Source organism: Oncorhynchus kisutch, linkage group LG14 (assembly GCF_002021735.2).
Source record: "Oncorhynchus kisutch isolate 150728-3 linkage group LG14, Okis_V2, whole genome shotgun sequence".
Lineage (NCBI taxonomy): Eukaryota > Metazoa > Chordata > Actinopteri > Salmoniformes > Salmonidae > Oncorhynchus > Oncorhynchus kisutch.
Window position 1 is genome coordinate 24,971,451 of NC_034187.2, and position 7,646 is coordinate 24,979,096.

The window sequence follows — 7,646 nt, forward strand, 5'->3', positions numbered from 1 at the left end:
TTCACAAGTGCAGTCTCAGTGCTATGATGGGGTCTAAAACCAGACTGAAGCATTTCGTATACATTGTTTGTCTTCAGGAAGGCAGTGAGTTGATGCGCAACAGCTTTTTTCTAAACAATTTGAGAGGAATGGGAGAATCGATATAGGCCGATAGTTTTTAAAATATTTTCTGGGTCAAGGTTTGGCTTTTCAAGAGAGGCTTTATTACTGCCACTTTGTGTGAGTTTGGTACACATCCGGTGGATAGAGAGCCGTTTATTATGTTCAACATAGGAGGGCCAAGCACAGGAAGCAGCTCTTTCAGTAGTTTAGTTGGAATAGGGTCCAGTATGCAGCTTGAAGGTTTAGAGGCCATGATTATTTTCATCATTGTGTCAAGAGATATAGTACTAAAACACTTGAGCGTCTCTCTTGATCCTAGGTCCTGGCAGAGTTGTGCAGACTCAGGACAACTGAGCTTTGAAGGAATACGCAGATTTAAAGAGGAGTCCGTAATTTGCTTTCTAATAATCATAATCTTTTCCTCAAAGAAGTTCATGAATTTATCACTGCTAAAGTGAAAGTCATCCTCTCTTAGGGAATGCTGCTTTTTAGTTAGCTTTGCGACAGTATCAAAAAGCTCTTCGGTACTGCACGGTACTGTCTTTCCAAGCTAGTCGGAAGACTTCCAGTCTGGAAGCTTGCTTCAGAGCTCGGGTATTTTCTGTGTACTAGGGAGCTAGTTTCTTATGAGAAATGTTTTTAGTTTTTAGGGGTGCAACTGCATCTAGGGTATTGCGCAAGGTTAAATTGAGTTCCTCAGTTAGGTGGTTAACTGATTTTTGTCCTCTGGCGTCCTTGGGTAGACAGAGGGAATCTGGAAGGACATCAAGGAATCTTTGTGTTGTCTGTGAATTTATAGCACGACTTTTGATGTTCCTTGGTTGGGGTCTGAGCAGATTATTTGTTGCAATTGCAAACGTAATAAAATGGTGGTCCGATAGTCCAGGATTATGAGGAAAAACATTAAGATCCACAACATTTATTCCATGGGACAAAACTAGGTCCAGTGTATGACAGTGAGTGGGTCCAGAGACATGTTGGACAAAACCCACTGAGTCGATGATGGCTCCGAAAGCCTTTTGGAGTGGGTCTGTGGACTTTTCCATGTGAATATTAAAGTCACCAAAGATTAGAATATTATCTGCTATGACTACAAGGTCCGATAGGAATTCAGAGAACTCAGTGAGGAACGCTGTATATGGCCCAGGAGGCTTGTAAACAGTAGCCATAAAAAGTGATTGAGTAGGCTGCATAGATTTCACGACTAGAAGCTCAAAAGATGAAAACGTCATTTTCTTTTTTGTAAATTGAAATTTGCTATCGTAAATGTTAGCAACACCTCCGCCTTTGCAGGATGCACGGGGGATATGGTCACTAGTGTAGCCAGGAGGTGAGGCCTCATTTAACACAGTAAATTCATCAAGCTTAAGCCATGTTTCAGTCAGGCCAATCACATCAAGATTATGATCAGTGATTAGTTCATTGACTATAATTGCCTTTGAAGTAAGGGATCTAACATTAAGTAGCCCTATTTTGAGATGTGAGGTATCATGATCTCTTTCAATAATGACAGGAATGGAGGTGGTCTTTATCCTAGTGAGATTGCTAAGGCGAACACCGCCATGTTTAGTTTTGCCCAACCTAGGTCGAGGCACAGACACGGTCTCAATGGTGATAGCTGAGCTGACTACACTGACTGTGCTAGTGGCAGACTCCACTATGCTGGCAGGCTGGCTAACAGCCTGCTGCCTGGCCTGCACCCTATTTCATTGTGGAGCTAGAGGAGTTAGAGCCCTGTCTATGTTGGTAGATAAGATGAGAGCACCCCTCCAGCTAGGATGGAGTCCGTCACTCCTCAGCAGGTCAGGCTTGGTCCTGTTTGTGGGTGAGTCCCAGAAAGAGGGCCAATTATCTACAAATTCTATCTTTTGGGAGGGGCAGAAAACAGTTTTCAACCAGCGATTGAGTTGTGAGTCTCTGCTGTAGAGCCCATCACTCCCCCTAACTGGGAGGGGGCCAGAGACAATTACTCGATGCCGACACATCTTTCTAGCTGATTTACACGCAGAAGCTATGTTGCGCTTGATGATCTCTGACTGTTTCATCCTAACATCGTTGGTGCTGACGTGGATAACAATATCTCTATACTCTCTACACTCGCCAGTTTTAGCTTTAGCCAGCACCATCTTCAGATTAGCCTTAACGTCGGTAGCCCTGCCCCCTGGTAAACAGTGTATGATCGCTGGATGATTCGTTTTAAGTCTAATACTGTGGGTAATGGAGTCGCCAATGACTAGAGTTTTCAATTTGTCAGAGCTAATGGTGGGAAGCTTCAGCGTCTCAGACCCCGTAACGGGAGGAGTAGAGACCAGAGAAGACTCCGACCACTGCTTAATGGGGAAAACCGGTTGAAAGTTTCTGTCGGCTGAATGAGCGACACCGGTTGAGCGTTCCTACAGCATTTCCTTCCAGAAACCGTGAGAAAGTTGTCCGGCTGCGGGGACTGTGCCAGGGGATTTATACTACTATCTGTACTTACTGGTGGCACAGACGCTGTTTCATCCTTTCCTACACTGAAATTACCCTTGCCTAACGATTGTGTCTGAAGCTGGGCTTGTAGCACAGCTATCCTCGCCGTAAGGCGAGTACAGCGACTGCAATTAGAAGGCATCATGTTAATGTTACTACTTAGCTTCGACTGTTGGAGGTCCTGACGAATCGTGTCCAGATAAAGCATCCGGAGTGAAAAGGTTGAGGAAAAAAATATATATATATATATAAACGGTAATTAAAAAGTTAAAACCGTAAAGTTGTCAGGTAGCAAAATAGGTTGGCAACAAAACGCACAGCAACTCGAAAACAAGTCTGTAAGTTGTGACCGGAAATGACAGAGCTCTAGAGATGATAGAGCTCTAGAGTTCCTCTGTGGAGATGGGAGAACCTTCCAGAAGGACAACCATCTCTGCAGCACTCCACCAATCAGACCTTTATGGTAGAGTGGCCAGACGGAAGCCACTCCTTAGTAAAAGGCACATGACAGCCCACTTGGAGTTTGGCAAAAGGCACCTAAAGACTCGAGAAACAAGATTATCTGGTCTGATGACACAAAGATTTGGCCTGAATGAGAAGGCTGTAAACGCTGCCAATGGCGCTTCAACAAAGTACTGTGTAAAGGGTCTGAATACTTATGTAAATAAGATATTACCCCCACCAAAAAATATATAGATTTGCAAAAAAATGTAAAACCTGTTTTTGCTTTGTCATTATGGGGTATTATGTGTAGATTGGTGAGGGGAAAAAACTATTTAATCAAGTTTAGAATAAGGCTGTAATGTGGAAAAAGTCAAGGGGTCTGAATACTTTCTGAATACACTGTATATCTATAGCCTACCTGTAGTTTAAAAAATAAATATTTATATTTTAGGCTACAAGCCTCAACTTTAGGGCTTAACTGTACGTGCGCCAAATAGCCTACACGGCAATCGCCAAATAATAATTTTGGGAACAGGCAGAAAAAGTTACCGTGAATCCACAGAGGAAAAAGGACATTTTCCAAGTTTCATTCAATAAGACAAAAACTGCGAAAGGAGAGTTGAAAAAAGAGAAGGCAGGGCCAGAAAAGTAATGTTTGGGTAAGATTTTATGAATTGATCAAATAGGATGATAGCAGTGTGGCTATGTTATGTGTGATGATTATGACGCTCTATGTTATGTGTGACGATTATGAGGCGCTATACAAATTCCACAGTCACAAGAGGGGACTTCAAGTAGGCCTATGGTATGTCAAAGGAACTGTAGCCTACTGTTCAGAGGGGTTAAATGGCAACTGAAATCTGGACACTGACTGTAGATCTATAACCTCTCACATAGTCTTAATAATAACTCCTGCAGACTTAAAAGCCATTCTTGCAGTAAATTATATACTAAATGTAGTCCAAATTTGGACTTGGGAACAGGAGTGGAAAAGTCTGATTACTTTCTTTCTGCATCTTGAAATGCTGTCAGCATCATACAAGCTGATAGTATTTTAACCACATAAAATAGTCAGGTTTGCAGGCCTCCTTGCTCGCACATGCTTTTTCAGTTCTGCATACACATTTTCTATGGAATTGAGGTCAGGGCTTTGTGATGGCCACTTTGTTGTCCTTAAGCCATTTTGCCACAACTTTGGAAGTTTGCTTGGGTCTTCCAAACGGACAATGACCCCATTTGCGACCAAGCTTTAACTTCCTGACTGATGTCTTGAGATGTTGCTTCAATATATCCACATAATTTCCTTCAAATGATGCTATCTATTTTGTGAAGTGCACCAGTCCCTCCTGCAGCAAAGCACCCACACAACATGATGCTGCCAACCCCGTGCTTCATGGTTGGGATGGTGTTCTTCAGCTTGCAAGCCTCCCCATTTTTCTTCCAAACATAACGATGGTCATTATGGCCAAACAGTTCTATTTTTGTTTCATCAGACCAGAGGAGATTTCTCCAAAAAGTATGACCTTTGTCCCCATGTGCAGCTGCAAACCTTTTTTATGGAAGTTTTGGAGAAGTGGCTTCTTCCTTGCTGAGCGGCCTTTCAGGCTATGTTGATATAGTTGATATAGGACTCGTTTTATTGTGGATATAGATACTTCGTACCCGTTTCCTACAGCATCTTCACATGGTCCTTTGCTGTGATTGACTTGCACTTTTCGCACCAAAGTACCTTCATCTCTAGGAGACATCTCCTTCCTGAGCGGTATGACGGCTACGTGGTCCCATGGTGTTAATAGTTGCGTACTATTGTTTGTACAGATGAACATGATACATTCAGGCATTTGGAAATTGGTCCCAAGGATGAACCAGACTTGTGGAGGTCCACAATTTTTTTCTGAGGTCTTGGTTGATTTCTTTTGATTTTATTTTCCAAGGATATCAAGTGAAGAAGGAACTGAGTTTGAAGGTAGGCCTTCAAATACATCCACAGGTACACCTCCAATTGACTCAAATTACGTCAATTAGCCTATCAGAAGCTTCTAAAGCCATGACATAATTTTAAAGGCCCAGTCAACTTAGTGTATTGACCCACTGGAATTGTGATACAGTGAATTGTAAGTGAAATAATCTGTCTGTAAACAATTGTTGGAAAAATTAAGTAGATGTCCTAACCAACTTGCCAAAACTATAGTTTATGAACAAGACATTTGTGGAGTGGTTCAAAACAAATTTTAATGACTCCAACCTAAGTGTATGTAAACTTCCGACACCAACTGTTTTTTCCTCTTTATCAAAAAACAGCAGGACTTACAGCCACTTAGCTGTTGTTGTCGCAATAATTAATGTGGTGGTCTTCCAACATGGCCGCCAGGAGGTATCGTACGTCAACTGCAAGCCCTCTAAATACAGCAGATATTTCTAATCAGGTCACAGGGTTTTAAAAAACGATTGGAAAAACTTTTGGCCTTCGGGAGGACGAAAACGCAGTCAGACTGCAGCAACCTTGCACTTCATATTAATTATATTGTAATTATATTTTAAAGAAGGACTATGGGGGTTTCTTACACAGACAAAGAGAAAGCCGGTTTGCATATAGTCCTGTCTTACGGAACTGTAGGCCTAATAAAACATTTACTCACAATCTGTGGCAACTAGATAGCCTAATCAGCCCACATTTGATCAAATTCTAATTTTCTCACAAACAAATGGGCTATAAATACGTTACCGCTTCGTTTACCCTGGCCAGAGAGACAGGGCGCATGGTATTCTAGACTATGCAGCTGCTGCTGTTAGTAGCCTACAGTTGATCTGGCTTCCATGCAATACAGCATGTCAGATCGCTAATGTTTAGGTGTAGGCCTATAAGCTGCTACATTTATGGAAGAGTTTTTGCTTGTGTCTGAGAGTGATGTTGTTATAACTGCTTGCAAATAAATACCAGAGGAAAGTGGAGTGCGCCTTTATATTTGTGCGTTGCATCGGCCCACGCAACATGCGATTTTCGTGAATCTGATTTGGTCAAGACACATAAAGATCCTGCAGCTGTCACGGGCTTCTTCCTGGGAATGACCAGACCAAAGCTCAGCGTGATGAGCGTACATTTCTTTATTTTTTAATGAATTTTGCCAACAAAACGACCGTGAAGCTTAATAACTTGGGCAACAATGACACGAACAAAGTCAACTACCCACAAAATACAAAGGAAAAAAGGCTGCCTAAGTATGATTCCCAATCAGAGACAACGATAGACAGCTGTCCCTGATTGAGAACCACACCCGGCCAAAACATAGAAACAGAAAACATAGAAATAAAGAAACTAGAATGCCGACCCTAGTCACACCCTGGCCTACGCAAAATAGAGAATAAAAGCCTCTCTATGGCCAGGGCGTGACAGCAGCAGCACTCTGATGTGAAGAAATGATTTGGTCTAAGAAAAACAGCACTTTGTCCCTCTTTTAACACTTTACATCAATATATTTGATTAAACTAAAGCAAAAGTGTTGTCGTGCTGCCATACCTGATTGAAAAGTGCTGAGGAAAATGCTTCCTCGCTAAGTTTTCCAGCGGCCCTGACTGTGCTCTCCTCTACCTGTGCTGTTGGTAGATGTGTTATTCACTTTGACAGTGATTAACGTGCTGATGGCCTGTTTGTCCCAGCCTAATAATACAGTATTTTACCTACAGTACATGTAAAAACTGAATACCTACATAAAAACACCTTATGTTGCACTTAGTTCTATTATTTATTTCTATTATAAAATATAAGTAAGCATACAGACTTTGTGCAAACTTGAATTCATGCCACATGGACAGTCCATTTTGCTTGCTTCTCATCCATGTGAACCAGTGTTTTACCCCACATGCATAAAGTTAGGGCCATAACCTACGTTCAGTAAATCAAGGCACTGGCCAAGCGCATGTTCGTTTAAAGAAGGATTGGACCAAGGTGCAGCGTTGTAGGCATACATCTTTCTTTATTAGATGACACCGAAGAAAACAACAAATACAAAATGAAAAGCACAGTTCTGTAGAGCTGGAAAGCAACAGTACAAAAACAAGATCCCACAAACTAAGGTGGGAAAAAGGCTACCTAAGTATGACCCCCAATCAGAGACAACGATAGACAGCTGCCTCTGATTGGGAACCATACCAGGCCAAACAAAGAAATAGGAAAACTAGAATGCCCACCTAAATCACACCCCGACCTAACCAAATAGAGAAATAAAAAGGCTCTCTAAGGTCAGGGCGTGACAGCCTGGACGTGTTTATGACTCTTTATGATTGTGCATGTCACTCATCAGAGGCAGAAAGGAAAGGCAAGCAAATGTATTGTGCATAATTTTCAGGAGGCTTCGATGCAATAATGCTTTCTCTTCCATACACTAGGCATGAATTCCATCTCGCTCTGATCCATCTTAGCTGTGCTATACTCCAGGGGATAGAGAGGGGCAGACTCTAGCCAGCTAGCTAGCTAGCTATCAAAAACTTGTTAGCTACCTATCATAGCCTGGCATTTAGTATCCAGCTGAACATATTGAACAGAGCAAAAATCTATAAAGCTAGCACAGCTGAGTCACACACACACACACACACATACACACACACGCGCACACGCACACAACATGTTTCTT